Genomic DNA, 19,112 nt, shown 5'->3' on the forward strand with positions numbered 1-19,112 from the left:
CTACATGTGACTCTGAAGCATAATAGCACATTGTCCTAAACTGATGGAGTTAGACAGTGTTTGATCTCTTCAACTGAACAAATGTATTGTTTTAATGCTAAGCAAAAGACCTTTTAAATAGGAGAATTGATTTTATACGTTTTTAAAGAGAAACCAGGATATAGCTGTGGTTTCTTTTTCCTTTTAGAATTGCAGCAGTATGACAACAGATAAGTAATGTTCCCTGAGGCTGAGGTTGGTTGAATGCATGAGAGATGGTGAATCCTGTGGTAACGATAAGCCCCTTAAACAAGTTTTTTTAACTATGCAGTGTGTGTAATAAGTTTTAAGTTTTTTTTGTTTGTTTGTTTCATTTCTAAAAGTTATCAGCAGCTTTGGAAAATAAGATCCTTAAAATACACATATTCTAATGACAGTATTGGAAGAGTTGTAACTGTTGACCTGATGATGTTCATGAAACATCTGGATGGTGTACCTGAGAGGAGGGAGCTCATAGTTTTACATACTAAAATCATGTTGCTATGAATCTAGCATGGGTGAGAGAGAAGGAAAGAATTGTAGAAAGCGTATGTAGCGAATAATGATTTGTGCTAATAGCCTTTCTTGTCGTCTTCTGGCAGCACTTTTGACACCAGGTTTTAAATCATGAGGCATTGGCTGTGGGTAGAGGTAAGTCAGTGATAACTAGTTTGAATACAAGTAGATCTAGTGTGCTCTGTACTTAGCCAGCATTTTTTTTTAAATAATGCTCAAACTGGTCTGTGCAGATCTGCAGCTGATGTAAGCTGGAGGTTAGATCTATTGGATAGCTCTGCAATAGCGATTTTGCCCTAGGATTGTTTTTAAAATTAACCTTCCTTTTGCTTCCTGCTCTTCTGCCCCCCCCCCCCCTTTTGAAATAACTTTACACATTTAGATAACAAATTGGCTAGTATCCCTGGTGTACGGTTCCTGGCTATATACAGATAGGTAAGAGCATGAGCAAAATGTAAATTCTTTGGTAACTCGGCAGAAGATACTATTTCATCACAATTGCTATTTAATTTTTGCAAAAGAACCTCCCACGCTGAGTGTTCTTTGAGTTATTTGGGTTGATTTTTCATGAATAAAACTCTTAGTCATCTTCAGAATCTATGCAGTATCTTAGAGAAATAAAGACTTTGCACATTTCAGTAGTTGGTCTCCTTTTGCATCTCTCTTGATTCCTGCACTCCTTGCTATGGATGTGAGAAGTTGCTCTTATGGCTGTAGCACTAGGCTTGAATTTGGGAGTTAAGTGGTAAAATCCTTCCCTCATGGAAACCAATGGCAAAAAAAATTCACCACCCTTTTTTTTTTTTCCTCTCTACCTAGTTCTGACACTGAGTGTCTACATGACCTTGGTGTGAAGATCTTATCAGAAGAGCTTATGCAGAAAATCTGCACCTAGATCTACAGGGCAGGAATGCATAGTGGGCTGCCACACTGCAAAGCTGCATACAAGTAGATGGTATTTTGGGCAGTTGATGTATTCCTTCTCCTATGTGGTAGGATTCTTGAGGATGTATGGGGTCCTTCATGTTTCATCAAAATGAAGCCTACCAAACCAAGAGACACCTTTACCTTGGCTATAGTCTGTGCCCTAAACCTCTGTTCCCTAGCTGCACAGCTTACATCAGTTCATATCATGAACAGTCTTGGATCAGTAATTTTGTGGAGGGGAGTACTGGGATGTTGTGCAAATTGGCCCTTTAATTGCTGCGGTGAGCACAAGCCATGGACAAGTCCCAGAACTTGTCTGTACCTGGGTAATGATATATATTTGCATACCTAATAGTATATGCTAACAACATCTGAACTGGGAAGTTCCAGAACATCTTTATTAAGAACTCTGAGGTCACTAAAAGTTAGCAGTGAAACAAGCTCCTGTGGTTATATTGCAAATATTAACTCTTGGTGCTATTCTAAAAGCCTGAGCTCATGAAGCTAAATGAATGCATTGAAAAAAGGTTTGTTCATGGGGTAACAACTCTCATTAGTCTAATTGGTATAGCTGGAGAAGGTAAACAATCTGAGTTGCAGAAGACTGTTTCCTGTCATGAAGTACAAGCAGCAGACTTCAAAGCTAAATACGAGTTAGAGAACACATGCTGTGAACTTGCTTAGGTCTGTATCAGTCTGACAGAAAAGGATAGTTGGTATCTGCAGAGTAAAGGACATGATGATAAAGCAAAAGAAGGAAGAAGGCTGTCATCTATGGGAAGGAGTGAATCAAATAGCATATGGTCTGTAAAACATGGAGACATATTTTTATAATATGCAATAAAACTATTGTCTCTGAATCTCATCTTTTATTATGTATTACAACTATGATCAGCGGCTTGTTTCTGGAAGGCTGGTTGTGGTTTGGGTTATATTTTGGGGGTTGTGGGCTTTTTTGATATTTTAAAATTTTATATATTTTTTTAAACCTCCAGTGATAAATGGTTGTTTTTCTTTGGTTTGATTTGTTTTAGTTAGTTACCCATGTGATTTTTGCTCTGGTGCATAGTAGTGTGTGCTTAGAAATAGTTCTTTTAAAATTGCAATGTAAATCTAATGATTAATAATAAACAATACAATTTTTTTTAAATGGCAAGATTAAATAGTCACCTTAGTAGTGAAGAGAATGAGTACCAGCTGAGAAAGGTAGTTCTTGATTCATGTTTAGGTACTGGGAGTAGCAAAATTTAGGTGCCTATAGAATACACCTGTCACAGTAGAAAGGGAAGGGAAAGACAAAGCCTGAAAAGCACTCTCTATCTTGCATAATTAATTTGAAAAGGCCCTCTAGGAAAACTTGCAAGAAACATTTTGAGGATTGCTAAAGTTTGAATTGCTTGCTCTTTCCAACTTTGCTGCTGCTACACTTACTATTTGGTTAAGCCTCAGGAAAACTTCTGGAGGTCCAGCAAGCTTGGAATGTGTACCTTAATACTTGGTAAAGCAGCGTGCCTGTTACATACCGAATGTATTAATGTTGCTGTCTTCTGTTGCATGTGTACATTTCAGGGCTTTAGTGTTTTGCGATTTTTTGGGGTTGTTTTTTTTTCTTTATTTTCAAGTGGTCCATATTAAAAAAATATTGACACTAGCTAGACTAGCAAATATTCCCCCCCCAAAAAGAAACAAAAAAACCCCCACCAAAAAAACCCCAGAACACCCCAAAACAAACAAACCCCAAAACAACAAACCAGCTAGAGGGAGGGACGAAACAAAAACTAGCTTTATGGCTTTCCCCAGGCAGGTGCTGGGTACTCCTGGTGTGGGTGGTGAGCTCTGGTTCTTTTTTCCAGGCTTTGCCCAGTGGCTTGGGTGTTGGGGGTGAAAAACCAACCATCCCTTTTAGTCCTGTGGGCAAGTCCAAGGGAAGAAGAAATGCTTTCATAGATTGGGTGGAGTAGTAGTATCTTCAGATCTCAAGAGAGATTTGAAGGTCAGAGTCCGGGTTAACATTGTGATGGAGAGCAGAGCACACCGATTGGGAGAGGATGGATTTCTGCTGCACTGTGGTACAATGGCTTCAGGCCAAGGGAGGGGTGCTGTGTGCAAGGTTGAACATCTCTTGCTTTTTAACTGATGCTGCCTGGCCTTTAGGTTATTGTCTTCTAGGTTGCTCTGCCAGTGCAATTGCATGTTTGTTTTCCTGGGCTGGCCCTTACATGAAGGGATGTGTGCCATATTTAGGCTCTCTCCTATTGAAAGGTTTGTATTCTGAGATCACTCTTAAATCACTGAGATGCTTGAGTGGTCCAGCTGTGACACATGCATGGGATGTTTAATTAATGAAATGCAGTTTTATTTTGGAAGTAGTGTGTTTCTTCTTGGAAGTAGTGTATTCCTTCTTGGATGCTTGCCTGGTGTGCTAGTCTTATTGCTAAGGGGAATATCAAAGTGTTTTTGTCCTATGCTCCATATGGATTATAAGTGAACTAGTATGAACTCTGCTTGCTTCCAAGAGGAGAGAATGGAGCTGAGTAAGCTTAGTGAATAAAAGCTCAAATAAAATCATGGTGGCTTTAATGTGAATTTCCTTTTTGATTAAAAACTTATTCAAGTCTAAAATCATCTTCACTTTGAAGTGAGGTTTCTTTTTACGATGTAACTAGGAAGTGTTATTCCAGCTGATGAATGTTATTTTACTGTTGGGTGGAGTCATAAAAGCCACTGACTTTTCTTTGCAAGTGAAAGGACAAAAACCTTTTTTCTTCATATGAAAAGCCAATTACTATATTATCAGGAAAAGGCTTTAATGGCTGTAGCTTACCTAATGAGGGTATTATCAAATGAACCCCCTATTCACAGATTTATAGGGTGATATTTCTTAAACTGCATTGTCTTTGAAACTGCCATTTAATCTTAATTTTTTTGTAGTGGAATAGTTGGTGAGGTGGGTTTTTTTTCTTCTTCTTCCAGGTCAATATGAAAACATTTCAGTAAGTTTTATTTTTGTTTTGACCATAGGAGAAATTTTTTTTCCAAGTCCTTGTAAAAAGTTTAGCCAATGGTGTAGTTTAGGTGCTAATACGAAGTTACTGCTTCAGATTTATCAGTAACATTTAAAATTAAACATGAATAAAAATAATTTCTGACAAAAGTCTAAATTCTTAAATGCTGAAGTTGCAGGGGTTTTGTTTGAATTATGAAGAGGCTGGGTAGGGCTTGGACTGAATTTGTTTTATTTTCAGATTGTGGTATGTTACAGTTTTATTTTAATGGCATAGGCTGGAAGAGGCAAATTAATTGCTGTTGTGGTGTAGAGGCGTGTCGGAGTTTGAAGAATTATGGAGTTTATGTTGTGCTGAATTGGAGTGATGAAGTACAGATAACAGGCCACAGCTGTGGCCACAAATTAGGCCTCTCCAATTTGATGCTGAAAGTATTGCATTAGAATTGCTCTTCTAGGATTACCATGTGGAAAGTCTGATGAATAAAACCAGATCTGAAATAGGGAAGCTAGAAATGCATGCTGCTGCAAATGCTGGCTGGGGCTTCATCATTGTGAAATGAAGGTGATTACTTTTATAAGCAAGATCAGTGCTCAGGAGCTTACTGTTCTTCAGGAACTTCCACTGGTTTTTTACATCTTAGTGTTTCCTTGAAGAATTAGAATTCTCAGTGGTTCCTTCTTCTTATAGCCAGCATGGCTCAGGGAAGGACGAGAGTTGTGGTCCCCCCTGTGGTCCCACAGGACCTGTCCTTATGTGGAATCCATCAAGAGCTGGGAGTGTGGGGTTTACTGGGAGGTGTTTCAGGAAGGTGTGTAAGCTTTGATCCAACTGAAGTGCTATGCAAAGGCCTTTCTATATAGGAAAGTTCCAGTGAGGATGTAAGCACCACCTTATGTACACCTGTGGGTATGGGAAACTTTAACATACAGGTATTGCCCTTGCATTTTGTGGGCCTGCCCTATTGCTGTGGGAATATTAATGCACAAGGTATTTCTAGGCACAGGACAGTAGTGGAGTAATAGATCAGACCTAACTTATAGGGATTCTTCTGAGCAGTGATAGTTTTATTAGCAGAAGTCTTCAAAGAAAACAAACCCTACAGGCCTGTAGTCCTGTGTTCAGTTTGAACTGGCAGAACAGGCCAGTGCTAGGTACACAGACGGTCCAAGAGCATGAGCTGTGAAGCTATCGTAGGTGCCTTTTGGTTGCCAGGGTCCTATAAAGTTGGATGGGGCATTGAGTTCTTACAAAACCAAGGGACAGCTCTGGCCAAGAGAGGGCTGTGTGTAAACTTTGCTTATCCCACAAATGCCAACTCTGTAAAATACAGGGGCTGGGGCCAAGAAGGCGTTGAGTAATAAAAGACACTGCAAGGTCCTCCCTGCTTCCTCAAATATTCTCACTCAGTGAGCGTGGCTCTACTCTGACCTGCAACATCCCGTTCATTGTTTTTTGTGCTAGGAGTTTCCTGAGTGTGCCCCATGGAAAGTGTGACACACTTTGTAATGTAGAACAAACATCATCTGGAATGGGACTCACCAAAAGGATAAAACCTCATCCTGTGTTATGACTTTAATCCAGATTTGCTTTCCAGTGAAAAACTCTGTGGTGGGGAAGGTGTCTGGAACATAAGATACTGTGGTGTAAAGCACACGGTCGTTCCTTGGATTTGAGGATTTATGCACGCACAACTCAGAATGGGTAAATCTCTGACCTTTGCAAAGGTCTTTTCCTTTTTTTCATGTCGGTACTTTAATATCTTTCAAATGCATTTGGCATTTTAGTGAATTGACAGATGACCAACTAATGTCTGTGTACGGTAGCAGAGGTTATGTTACATTTGGGATGTAGTATTTTATTTTCCGCATCAGCCTACTTTTGTGACTTTCAAACTGGAATTCCCATGTGGTCCTTCAAAACTACAAATAGACGTTTTTGAGAGACAAAGGAAGATTGATGGCTATTGTAATATTTGGTGTATAAGGGTTTCATGATAAATTGTCATCTTCTAGCTCCTCTGTTTGTACTTACTTTCATTATCTTGAAAAGCAAAAACAATAAAGTGGGTTAAAGATCAGGCACGTGGCTTTATTTTAATATGGGATAAAGCTGAAATCTCACTGAGTGTACATTGTTCAGCACTTGTTCTTTGGGGCATATGAATCAGTCCCTTCATTACTGATCCGTAAGCTTTTCCTTTTGTGGTTACAGTGTATTTTCATTAGAAAAACCAATGCAAGATAATACTTGGTGTGCTACTTCTAGTGCTTATACTCGTGCTAACTTTAAGTGTAAAAAAAAAAAAACACCAAACAAGCCTTTTGTGGCCATGTGAAGTTCTGACTTCACAGAGTAAGTTTGCTTTCTTGATTTATATCTGTCAGCAGGAAGGGGATTTTGCGAAAAGGCGTAGTAAGCTTACAAGCTTGAGAAAGAGGTATAATTTTCGTGGTTATGCCTTGCGTGTCTGGGACATATTTTCCCAAAGGTAAAATGTGCTTTGGGGACTGTTTTCTCTGCGTGTGCGAATGAAGACAGCAGGAAATGTGTGTTTCTCCTAGTCTTTTCTCATTGCTGGTAGTTAGCATTTGGGATGGTGTGCCCTGAAGAGGGTGAGGTCAGAACCTGGTGGAAGAGGGGGAGTCATAAATAAGAGGATTAAAAACTTTGAGACCCATGCCCTCATCCCCCTTGCTGCCATACCTACACATCCGCTCACTCTTTGGCATCTTTTTATCGGAATTGTTGAAAGAGGCTGCTAAATGAAGAAACCAGCTTTCCTTTTGAACTTCTAACCTTCATGAAAGCTACAGTAATTGGCTTTTGCAGAGCATAGACTGTTTGAATCTGACACTTCAAAAAAAATACAGGAGGAATGAAATATCAATGTGCACTTCTGAAATTTGCAAATTGCCAGTGAAGGTTTTACCTCTGTGTGCTTTAAAAGCCTCAAAAGTGCAGAGGGAGATTGGGGAGGGGTGAGATGTCTCTGTTGCATCTCAGTTGGGATTTTGCTTTGGCTGAGGTGCAAGTGCAGCAGCAGTTGGTACAAACTCCACCTGGGCAAAAATGGTCGGTGTGTGTGTGAATGTAGTCTCCTTGGGGGAGCGGAAGAAGGCTTGAAGAATGGGTCATGTAAAGCAAAATAAAACATGGTCAGAAAAGAAAGGGGGCGGGGGGAAGTGCCGAAAGTGAGAGATTAATTGTACTGCCTAGGCTAAAGGTGAGTATTATGCTTAGATTTCGTCTATGAAAGAATGTCCTGTTTAAAAATAAATAAATGTTTCCCCACTTCATCCTTGTTAAAAAGAACATAGTAGAACTCCTGACAGTTGCTATTCTTTCTGAGTTGATCATGTGAAACTTCTATATACTAAAAGTAAGGAAAGCACATTAAAGCCTAATCCCTGCTTACTCTAGTGGGTCTTAAAGCTGTCATCACTTTTAAAATTCATACAAAAGCAAAAATAGTATCTTAAATACAAATGACTTTGACTCCAGTGACTTTTAATGCACATAGTATAAGTCAATAATTAAAAATCTAGATCCAGGTCAAATCATGCTTTAGATGACATTTAATCTAAAATGCTTGAAAGCAGCTTCTACGGGTATCACTGCTAGCTTTTTCATCTATATAAAAATGTAATATATTTTTGCATACTTGAAAATGAAAATTTAGAGGGACACGGCCTGACAGCAGAGACCGACCTTCTCACACAAACTAATAGTTCTGCTGCATACATCATCACACGTGTAGCTGCTCAAAAGGAAAACGTGCTCAACAAGGCTTTTTACTTCTCAGCTGCTAGAATAAACTGCCAACCTTTGGCGTGGTTGAGTTTCTCTTAACAGAAAGCAGCAACACATATTGTAGTTAGCTTGGCGGGTGGCATGCAAAACTACCTTGCTGCCGCCTTCCTTTTAAGATATGATTCTTCTTTCTTAAATAAGCTTGATTAATGAACCAGGGTAGATAGTGACAGATTTAAGAAAGGAACTGTTAAAAACAGGCAACTCCTCAATTTACTGGGAACAATTCAATTTGATTTTGTTAGAGATGAAACTGTTCCATGCAAGATGCTTTGAGTGTCTTACCCTGAGAAAATTGGGATCCTTCCTAGTTGTGGAATTTTTCATCTTGCTGTCGCGTTATGTATCTTCAAAGCAAAAGGCAATTGTTTTCTGTCATGTGCCTGTCTCTTTTAGCATCTGTGTTTCCACTTCAGCAATTAAATGACTAAAAGCAAAGGTGGGAGGGTAGGGTAGCCAGCAACCATGCATTAATTTCACTGTGTAAAACTACAGAGATTATTTGGGGCTAGAAAGAGGTAACTGTCACAGGACAGTGGTCTCTTCCTGTCGTGTGTGTTCTGAAAATAAGATAGTTGCCAGGAATGACTGAACCAAGGAGTCAGATGACAGGTTATTTCGAAGTTAGAGAACAGCTTAAACTTTCAGGGCTCTGAAACCAAAGCACACAGTGTTTTGCAAAGTCACCCATATTAAATGATGAAAGCCTGAGTAGAAGGAAGAACGTGGTAAAGAGGGGAGCAGTAGTTGCTCACTGGGCTGTTTCAGAGTATTTCCATTTTGATTGGCTCTGCCGACATTGTGTGTGCCTCAGGGACTCTCATCGTACGGAAAAATGGCTTTGTATGTAAAGAAAAATGGCAATGAGACTTTAGACTTGCTCCCTACAGCGTGTTCTGCGTGCTCTTTCAGTCTTGGCTTAAATGGGTATTATGGTGATGCTTTTATTTTGCCTGGGAAATTAGTTTCCCTTGCTGATTTGTTTTGAAGTGTGTAATCCACCTAGAAATGTATTTGTCATTTTGTGCTGGTAATGAATCTTTTAATTTGGCAGAGTTAAAGAATTGGAAGGCAATGGCTACATTTATTGGCCACAAAATGGTTTACCCTTTTCTGTCCCATCCCAAAGCCCATATGTGGGATTCTTGTGAGAAGCCCTGTGTGATGAATAACTGCAGCAATATGCTCTGAAATGGTAAAAAGAACAGAGACTTTTTCCAGCAGACTCTGAAGCTGCATCCTCCGCTTCTACCTCTGGTTTTTAATGGCAGGTGTTGTATTCAAACTAAGGATGGTAGCAAGAAATAAGTAAGCCAGCCTCTGCTTTCAGGACCTTGAGGGCCAGGAAGGGTAAAATGCAAGAACAACCGGGTGAGCAATTTGTCCGAGCACATGAATAAATAAAGGCGGCTGCCCATTCTGGGTAATCTGTCAACCTGATTTAGATACAACCCTCTGTAGCCTCTAAATGCCCCTCAACTTCTCTGAGGAAGTGTGGTGCCCCATTTTATAGTTGGCCGTTGGAGGCACAGAGAGCCAAAGGGCAAGTATGTGGCCACATACAAAGCCTTTGAGTAAAAGAAAATTAAACACAAGTGTTCTTCGTTCCAAGTTTAACATCCTCGTCTTTGAAGCAGACTTTCTGTTCATTTAAACAGTGTGATTACTACGTGTGGTAGGGAGTTCTTTAATCAGTGCTGTGAGGAAAAACTTGGTAGATGGAAGGTCTATTTGCAGGTGTTTTTTTTCATTTTATTTTTCTCTGGTGTATCTTATGCTAGCTGCTAATGATTACATTCTCTCAGTGATGCGAAGGTCAAATAAGAATCTGGGGCTTTTGTGTCTCAAGAGGTTCGTTTTGCAAATGCAAGAATACATTTTTCTGTCTTGTTGAAATCCATCTAATTCTTTAACACCCAAAGAAGGGAGATTGTGAAGGTGGTGTGCCTAGCAGGAATCTGCTCCAGAGTTTGGAGAATGGCACATATGAAAAGGAAACTTCAAAAATAATCTTCAAAAATATATTTTGCTTCATCCCTCATGTATGCTGTCCTCTTAGGTTTTGTGTGCCCGGATCAAGAAGCAGCAATTGGGAACTGCGTGTTGTGGAGAACATGTCTTTGTGAGCCCTATGTGCTGGAGTAATCTTCCAAGCAAGGTAGAAGGAAGTCACATCCAGCTCTGACAGAACGGCAGAACCCCCTGTTGGGAGTAGGGGACTGTAGCTGAAATGGGACTCGTATCGTGGAGTCCACTTAGTTTTTTGCAGGGCAAGTTGTTTGGCAGATTTGGAAAAAGGACGTATCGTTCCTGATCATACTCCTTACTCCAAATTAAGACCTTCTGGTGGACTGTGGCTATGGTTCTCTGAATGCAGCACGAAGACTGCAAAAAATGTAATGTGAAGCATCAGTGTGCTGTAAGATGCGGTGGGGGTAGAGAAAAGAAAATAGAGTATTCGTTTAGTAGAGATGTGCACCGTGGCTTTTTGGAAATGCTTATACTTTCATTGTACTACCTGTGAATATTGCTTAATATAGCATAAAATGAGAGTGGATGAGGCTTTGTTTATTGTTGTCACCATGCTGCCAAACCTGTACAGCTATATTTTAGTCTTCACAGCAGAGAAGTGCTTTACTGAAAGGCAGAAAGAGGACTCTGTTCTGTTTTAAAGAGATTAATAGCTAAATCACATTTACTACTTGAACATTAGAGATCTACTGATGTTAAATTACTACTGAAAGCAGATGAAAAGTGCCATGGAGTTACTGTGTTGTGCTTTGTTTTAGTGTTGCCATTTTCACACAAAGGGCTTTTCAGCCAGGTGTTAGCCCTCTAGGAAGTTCAAAATGGTCAACTTCAATTGACAGCTTTATTTGGAAACACTTCTAACTATGTCAAACTGAACTAGACAGTTAACCGAACAGTGATTTACTACCCCTCACCCCAAGTGCAATGGGAAAATTTAATTTGGGAACACTAAAGTCTGAAAGCGGGAAGGATAAACAGTGGTTTCTCTCACAGGGGACTTGGTGAAGGGATGTTACTTTATATTTCTGAAGATATGAACTCTGGCAATCATCAGAGCACTAAAAATGTACTTGGAGTTTATCCAAATACTTTAATCTTTTAATGTCTGTTACAATTATAAAGGAGCTCATTGAGTTAATGAAACATACTGTAATGAACTTAGTAATTGCATATTTTTACATCGTTCTCCTCTATGGAATTGAATCTCAGCTGTGTGCCATGAACTTTGCACAGGTGAAATAAATCCTCTTTCTTGGCACAGGGAGTGTTTCCGTGATGGTTTAAGATGAGCAGGTTATTTCTTTTTTCTTTGCCCCTACCCATGCCTTATGGTGGTCCTGGTGCTCAGGTGAGTGAGCGGCAAATGCATTCAAGGGGCTAATCTGGCTTTAAAATGTGTATTTGTTTTTGTTTTGTGGGGTTAGTTTTTGGACAGTTCATCTCTCTGAACTGACCTGCTGGACAAGGGCCAGTGCTGGCACTGGGGAGGAGGAGGCCAGGCCGTGACATTGGGGAAGCAGAGACGTCAGATCTGCTGTGGAACTGGACTTTGAATGGCAGAAACCTGAGACTTTTGGAGTAGAAAGATTTAATTTTAGTGGAGAACATAAGGGTGGTGGCTCAAGATGATGTATGTATTACAATATTTTAAACATAAAATAGTTATGAGGATCCATTTTTTTGTTATACAATAAGTTAGTCATGCACGTTATGATGCAGCAAAGGCATAGTGTCCTTTTGCCTGTTGCTGCCAGTCTCTCCCTGTTCTGTAGTTAGCATTTGTAAGTTCTTAAGAGGTGAAATACTTGGCAATAACTCCTGGGAAGAATCAAGAGGGTATCAAATATTTGAGGCACTCTATTTGTTTTTAGGATAATAGAGAAAAGCATCACACAGCAAGTTCATTCTGAATAGGTGTTTTGATAGCAGTTGATTGAGTTGCAGTAGTAATTGGTGAAAATTCATGTTCTGGCTCCTGAAAAGGAAACTGCCACGAGTCGTATTGCAGAATAATGTGGCTGGCACAGTTGAGTCCTCAGTGTGCAGACAGTGCTGGTTGCTTTGTCTGGATGCATGTATTCTGGGAAGGTTAAGCACTCAGTTTGTTGATTAGCCAATTTGGAAACAGTGAGTGTTTTACTCATTCTTGGCATAACTATGCATGCTCCCAGAGAGGCTGGAGCAGGAGCTTCCACTGGAGCATGGGGATAGGGAAACACAGCTGTGCCATCATCAGCTTTTGACAGTCAGTATTAGCCGTAGCCATTTGGGGAGTCTTAGAGAACCTTTGTAATTATAGTTCTTAATGAGACAGAAGATACTTGGAGAAGCAGATCATATATACTACAAAGGTGACATTTTAATTGAAAATTACTTCTTACCTGAACAATGAAGTAAACATATTTACTAAATTAGCTAGTATTTTTCATGAGTTGGGTTTCTTTGTTAAAGTACTTCCACTTTTTTTCTGATAGTAAAACAGGAGACAATCCTAACACCTCTCTTCTAGCTTCAACTGCAGTGGCTGAATTGGTGGCTCCCCCCCTTCTCTCTCTTTTTTTTTTTTTTTTTTTTTTTTAAAATAGCCCAGCATAAATTAGATTCAGTGGGGTTTTAAGTTGACACGCGGGTTGTAATTTTGGAGTAAACACATTGCCTGACCTGCTGTCCCTGCTAAAAGGGAGAGACGGTAAGCTTTTCAACTGTTGTCCGCTGCTTAAACAGCATGACTCTCTAGAGATAATGACTCAAACCAGTAGAAGGATGATGTTTGCATCACTCTTTCCTCTTTGCCTGGGCTATGTGGATTTCAATGTTGAATAAAGTGTGCAGCAGAATTATGGGGTGACCACAAATTGTACCCAATGCTTGAATGTGAGGTATTAGACTGTAACACTAAAGCAATTTACAGTAGTTTTCCTGCCAGAAGTAAAGTTTCATCTTGATCTTTAAAATCTTAGCTCAAGTTATGGAAGGCTGAGATTTTTTGAATGGGTGCTTTTGGATGCCAGCTGGGAAGAGTTATGGAGATTGTTGTTCCTAAATTGTAACCAATGGCTAGTTTAGTGTGCTCAGAGAATCTTGTTATGGCATAGAAGGCAATCTGCTACAAAAGCAGCTCTTTTTGCTTATTGTGTGCACAGCTGAGTACAGAAAAGGCACAATATTTGAACACAGATGGACAGGCTAGGATTTGAAGAGTGCTTAAAGTCATTATATCAGTGTACTCACAAATCACTCAATGGTTGAGGCTGGAAGGGACTACTGGAAGTCATCTTGTCTAACCCCCATGCTCAAGCAGGATCAGCTGCTACTCATGGTCTTGCAATACAGAGATGAGCAAGGGGTAGTCTCATGTTGAAATATCCAGATCTTCTGTTAACAAGTGTCACATTTAATGCAGCTTATCAAACTTTACACAGGATACATCTCCCCTGAAAATGGGCTGGCTGAGCAGAGTGTTGGCACTGCTGTGATCTTGTAGTCAAGTTTCTTCTGAAAGGCTTCTAGCATTCCTCTGAAATACTGTTTGTGTTCTGGTTGTATGAACTTGGAGCTTGCCCTGTTCTTGGGCTCTTCAGTATGTTTTTGCTTGTATTCTACCTCAATGACCTTACGGTTAACCTGGCTGGATAATTGAGAAGATTGCTCAGGTATGCAAGCTCTTCCTCATCTAGAATTAAAAATGATGGTCCCAAGGTATCTGTCAGCATTGAAAGGGAGAGTAATAACTGGATGGGATGTCCCTGAAACAGTGGTTCCTGGCTTCAGGTACACCGGCTGAGCAGTACTTAGCAAAGCAGGGTGGCGTCAAAGGATGGGGATATGTACAGTAGTGTTTTTTTTGGATGTGACTGTGTCTGCGTTTGTTTCCATATCATCTCTGTATTCCTGTTTCCAAAGTGAGTTTAATAATGTCCATTAAAATGCCAGATTAGTCTCAACTGATATTGTTTGGAGATAGTCTCTGTAATGCAGAATAGCTCGAGTTATTCCACACATTTTAGCTAGAGACAAGATTTCTAATATTTACTGTGCCATGCTTTTTTTCTTCTTCCTGGGTGACCATCACAGTGTTTCCTGTTTGCAGACTTGTTTTGCTGAATGTCCTTCAGAGAGCAGGCACTGTTAAGGGCAAATTATTCTTTGTGAATATGAAAGTGTGAACTGGCAAAGAGCTAGGAGTCTACAGGGACTGTCTAGTGCTGAGAAGTCAGGAAAACGTGGGGTGTTTTGACTGTTAGCTGTTTTGATGCACTGATTTCAGTAAGTATAAGAGAAAGTGCTGATAGGAACACCTCTGTAGATGGAGCTGCTTTCAGCTGCTATATTACTGACAGGTGTGGTTTTTTCTCCTTCTCTTGCTTTTTGTCATCTTTGAAGAGCAGTGTCAGTGTCTGAAGCAAAAGGCTGGTGTCCTCAAAACTTTTGTGTCTTCATTAGACTTACAAATGGTATCCAGTCTTTCTTTTCTGTTTCTTTTACTTCTGATGAGCACAATGAGCATCAAGCTCTACTTATTCCCTGTGGAGTATCAACGTATCTCTCTTTTTCACAGTACTTTTCTTTGCAGGATGAGTTCTTTAGAAAATTATTCTGTTTGTTTCAACCTTCGACATCCTGTCGAAGTTAACTTGGTTATTTCCTTTAGCATTCATGCATCTCTGTTGCCCTCTCTTCCTCTATTTGACTGCTAACTTCCTGACTGTACCATTAGTTCCTCTGTATGTGCCATAAGCATTGACAGGGTAAAAAATTCTTTGTTTTTTATACAGCTGCTTCATCTTGCTTCTAGCAGGAAGTTTTGGGGTTTCTCCCAACCATGGGCTTATCTTCTTGTATCTGTTATCTCCTTTGGGATACAGCCAGTCATCATTGTCTTGATTCAGCCTCTGCTGAAACGAAGCAATAAAGTGTTATCATCTTGACTCAAGATGTCCTTTTGTGTGTCCTTTCTAGCCCTCTGATTTATCCACATGCCAGGGAAGTACCAAGTACCACAGCCAGATCATCCTAGTGCTAGAAAGAGGACTGTGATCTTTATTTATTCGGTTTCTTCTAGTAGTATTCTATTCAAAATTGCTTTCCTGAGTCACAGAAGTTTTGAGGAAATTTCTCTGTTTCTCTTCATTGTATTTTCAACCAGCCTCTTACAAACTTACTGTGTTTCTAGTTACATTGGACTCCTTTGGAGTTTTAAGCAATAAAAAGGAGCCCCACCCATACCTCCGCCCCCCCAAAAATAAAATTACAGCCATCCTTTTGAGTTGTAATATTTAGCATTGCTTTATTTTAGTTGCTATATCACAGTACCTGTTTCCTTTTTCCCTTCTTCTCCCCTCCAGCTTTCTTATTGCTGAAAACTTTCATTCTGTCCTTACAACCCTTTAAGAATGGCAGCAGTGCTGGCTGAAATTGAGGCTTCATCTTTTTCCCATTATTTCCCTCCTACCTATCAGGTTATGTGAGACTACCCTGAGAGGCAGGAAAAGAAAATTGTATTCAGCTGGATTTTAAGGGATATTTTTTGCTGCTTGCCTCAATTTAGCAACATCTGGAATACAGCCCAATGACGAGAAACAACCCCAAATGACGTGGCAAGGCCTGATAAACTGTGAAAAGCTTAAGTGGATTCTAATGCTTCATTCAGAGTAGTGTTTGATTTTGATTTTGTTTCTGTACTTGGTACCTTCCATGGTCTTTAAATTCTATGTGCTAGGCAGGTACTCAGCATCTCTGAAAAAATATGCTTTTTTTGTGAAGCTAGATAGACCTTACCTCATTGACTGCCGGCTTATTGTTGGTATGGTGGTGGTTGTGGGTTCTTTGGGTTTCGTTGGTTGGTCTGTGGTTTTTTGTTTTCTTTTTTTTTGTTTGTTTGTATTCCAAGAAATTAAAAGTCTTCTGAATACTTGGGTTTGGTAATTTCTTGATCTCTAGTTTGAAGAGCTCAGATATCAATATCTTTAGTAAACAGAGCATCTTTATCTGACTGGATGGTATGTGAGTGTTCATTAAATTGTCACAAAAGTTCAGATACCTTGAATAATCAAAACCAAGTTTTCAGTCCTCTCTCTTCTGAATTACAGATCTGTAACTAAAAGTTCCTTAGTAGAAGGAGCATGATCTTCCAAGAAGCGGGGGAGTTCAAGTTAAATAAGTACCTGAATTTTTCTGGTATGCTTCAATATGTGCTTCAGAAGCAAGACCAGACAGCCTGCTTGCCTGTATTCTGAGTACATCCAGTCTGTTGTGTTTCTCTCCACCTTTTCTTTTCAAGCACCCTTTAAAGCCTATTTTTCTCTCTAGATTTGAAGAGTACTTTTTTGAAAGTGTGCCTGTCAATGGTAGTGGAACCTCAACCACATAAAATGCTTCCTAAGGAGAGGAACAACAAGATGGCTGTGGGGAAGGTAAAATACTTCGAATGAAAATGAAAAGTTATGGGTGTATAAGACTCAGACAGGTGATAACCACATGAATATTCACCTTCTTTCCTGGGTGGCTTCGCCAGTGGCAAAAACTGTCCTGTTCTGTATATTTCACATCCATATTCCTAAAATCTCCTCCAATGCTAGGTTTTCAGGTATTTTGGAGAGGAAAAGTAAACCTGAAGGGTCCAAAGCTCATTTTACCATAATACAAAATGGTTCATCCCTGGGCTAATAGTGCATTATTGATCAGCAGATTGTGGATTCAGCATCAAAGGAACATTCCTTTCGGGAAAGCTGATGGACCGCTCTGAACTGTGGAAGTCTGTTCAAGTAGGGTCAGGTCTTCCTGCAGTGTTGGTGGCTGCTGCAGAGGAGGGGTAGCAGCCTGCCTGGCTTGTCTCTTCTCTGAGATCACCCTCTCGTTTCCATCACTTACTAGAATATAGCTCATAGCTCCCGTAGCTTTATCTTCCATTTGTGGCAAAGCATCTGTGGATTTTATTGACATGGGTCTGCTAGGTCTTTGGCTCCTGTCTAGTTCAGAGGTGAATAGTGCCGAACACGTAAGAAAAGGGAAGAAGGCAGCATGAAAGCCTTTTTATGTACATACAGTGTACATCCAGCCCCCTGGCTTTTGTGCCCTGTTTTTATTTCTTGCAGAGATGGTAGAGCATGTTTACAGCTCCTAAGGCTCGGCTGTTCAGTCATGCAGTTTAACTCCAAAAATAACTCTCTTGGGGGATATTAATCCAGTGTTGGATTATCTTTCTAAAATCGTTAATCAGACTTGGTCCCCAAGGGACCTTCCAGCTGAACTTGCCACTTAGTTTCTGTTTGCTGGGGCGGCGGGAGCTGAGTGGAGGAAGCTGATGAGGTTTGACAAGAAGTGGTTACTTACGTAAGGACTGGAGCGGAGGGACCCGTGTGCTTCCTCTCCCGCTGCGGGTCCCTGTACGGCTGGCCAGGGCTCAGCTCCCTGCCGGCACCCGTGGTGTCCTGCCGTGACCTGGCTGCGTTATTGCCCTCCCTTCCATTCGTCTTGTTTTGCCATTGAGAAATGCCATGGGAAAACCTTCCTGTGCAGAGGGAGTGGGGGTATCTGTGCCAGCTTCAGGTGATTACTGAATATGCTGCCTTTTGTCCAGGGAGAAGAAACACATGCTTTGTTTTATTGAATTCTCAAATGCACGTAGCCTTCCTTCAGTTGTTTTTTATTCATTAACTTCCTTACTCAAGCTGTTCATGAAATGACCCGGCCTGCTGTTTGAATATTACCTCTCTTCTGTAAAAGAAATAATGAGCTGTTACAGGCTGCTGTTTTCATATACAGCTAGAACTGTTAGTCACATAACTCCTATTAGCCTTCATTTTTTCTCCTGTCTATAGAGTTGGAATACAGTTTGTTTATTAAGAGATGTGCTCGATAGCCTTAAATTATTTAAAGTACTTTGAGTTCCTTGTATGGGAAGTGCCACGGAAATTGCAAAACAAGTTTGTTTGTGGTTTTTTTTTTTTTAAAGTTCTACTGAGAACTCATTTCATACATGACTAAAATCCTGTTTTCCATGTGCAGTGAATAGGTAGAAGGTGAAAATTCAATATGTTTTACTGACATATGTGCTGAATTAATCCCTCAGAGCCAGGCAGGTAAATTGAGAGCTTGCTTGTCTGTGCTGATGTATTTTTGCATTAAATTTAACATACTTTGGTTTCTAACTTGAGTATTTATCACTCTGACTTAGTAGATCACTGTAAGCACTGAATAGTATGGCTGCAGAAATATACAGTGTGTGGTAATAACTTGCAGAATTTGCACTTTAATGGGCTAATCAATCATAGGTCTGAAAACCCTATTGATGTAAGAAAGTGTACTCAAATGGTAGGGATGTTTCGGTTGTGGTTTCTTTCCCTCAAATTATAAAATGGTGTGCTGCTTAGCATGGAAGTTGCTTAAACCTCCTCCAGGTTACAGCTGCATGCATGCATTAGGGAAAATAATGGGAAACTCCCTTCCTTTTCCTCAGACCCCTCCTCCACTTCATACACTCGTGCTTGTACATGCATCCTGTTGCCTTCAAACATTGTAAAAATGAGCTGCAAAGTTGCTCTTACGTGTCAGTGCTTCTCGGATCCCACTGGGAGAGAAAAAGGAATTGCACTTGACAAAACTCCATAACTAGACCCTTTAGCAACATCCGTATCCTTTTCACTGCTTGACTGCTGCTGGCATAACAAAAAGCAGTTGAAATCAGTTCTAGTTCTTCATTCACATCATAAGAATTGCTTACTAAATTGGAAGTGTTTCACACCAGGGGTTGTGCCTTCCTTATTTTACTGGGCAGTGTCTAACACACTGTGCACCACTGGA

General features: G+C 40.2%; 1 protein-coding gene across 4 annotated transcripts in view; it reads left to right on the top strand.

Annotated features, from left to right (window-relative positions):
* The window catches only part of ELMO1 (engulfment and cell motility 1), a 314,961-nt gene that overhangs the window by 25,940 nt on the left and 269,909 nt on the right, over positions 1-19,112 (top strand). The window contains exon 1 of one of the 4 annotated variants that reach the window (XM_075083578.1): positions 6,044-6,170. The exons of the other annotated variants lie outside the window; for them this stretch is intronic. The gene's annotated coding sequence lies outside the window, so the exon portion shown is untranslated. Of the gene's footprint in view, positions 1-6,043; positions 6,171-19,112 lie in introns of those variants that run through there. 4 annotated transcript variants of the gene reach the window in all.

This window comes from Phalacrocorax aristotelis, chromosome 2, assembly GCF_949628215.1.
Source record: "Phalacrocorax aristotelis chromosome 2, bGulAri2.1, whole genome shotgun sequence".
Taxonomy (NCBI): domain Eukaryota; kingdom Metazoa; phylum Chordata; class Aves; order Suliformes; family Phalacrocoracidae; genus Phalacrocorax; species Phalacrocorax aristotelis.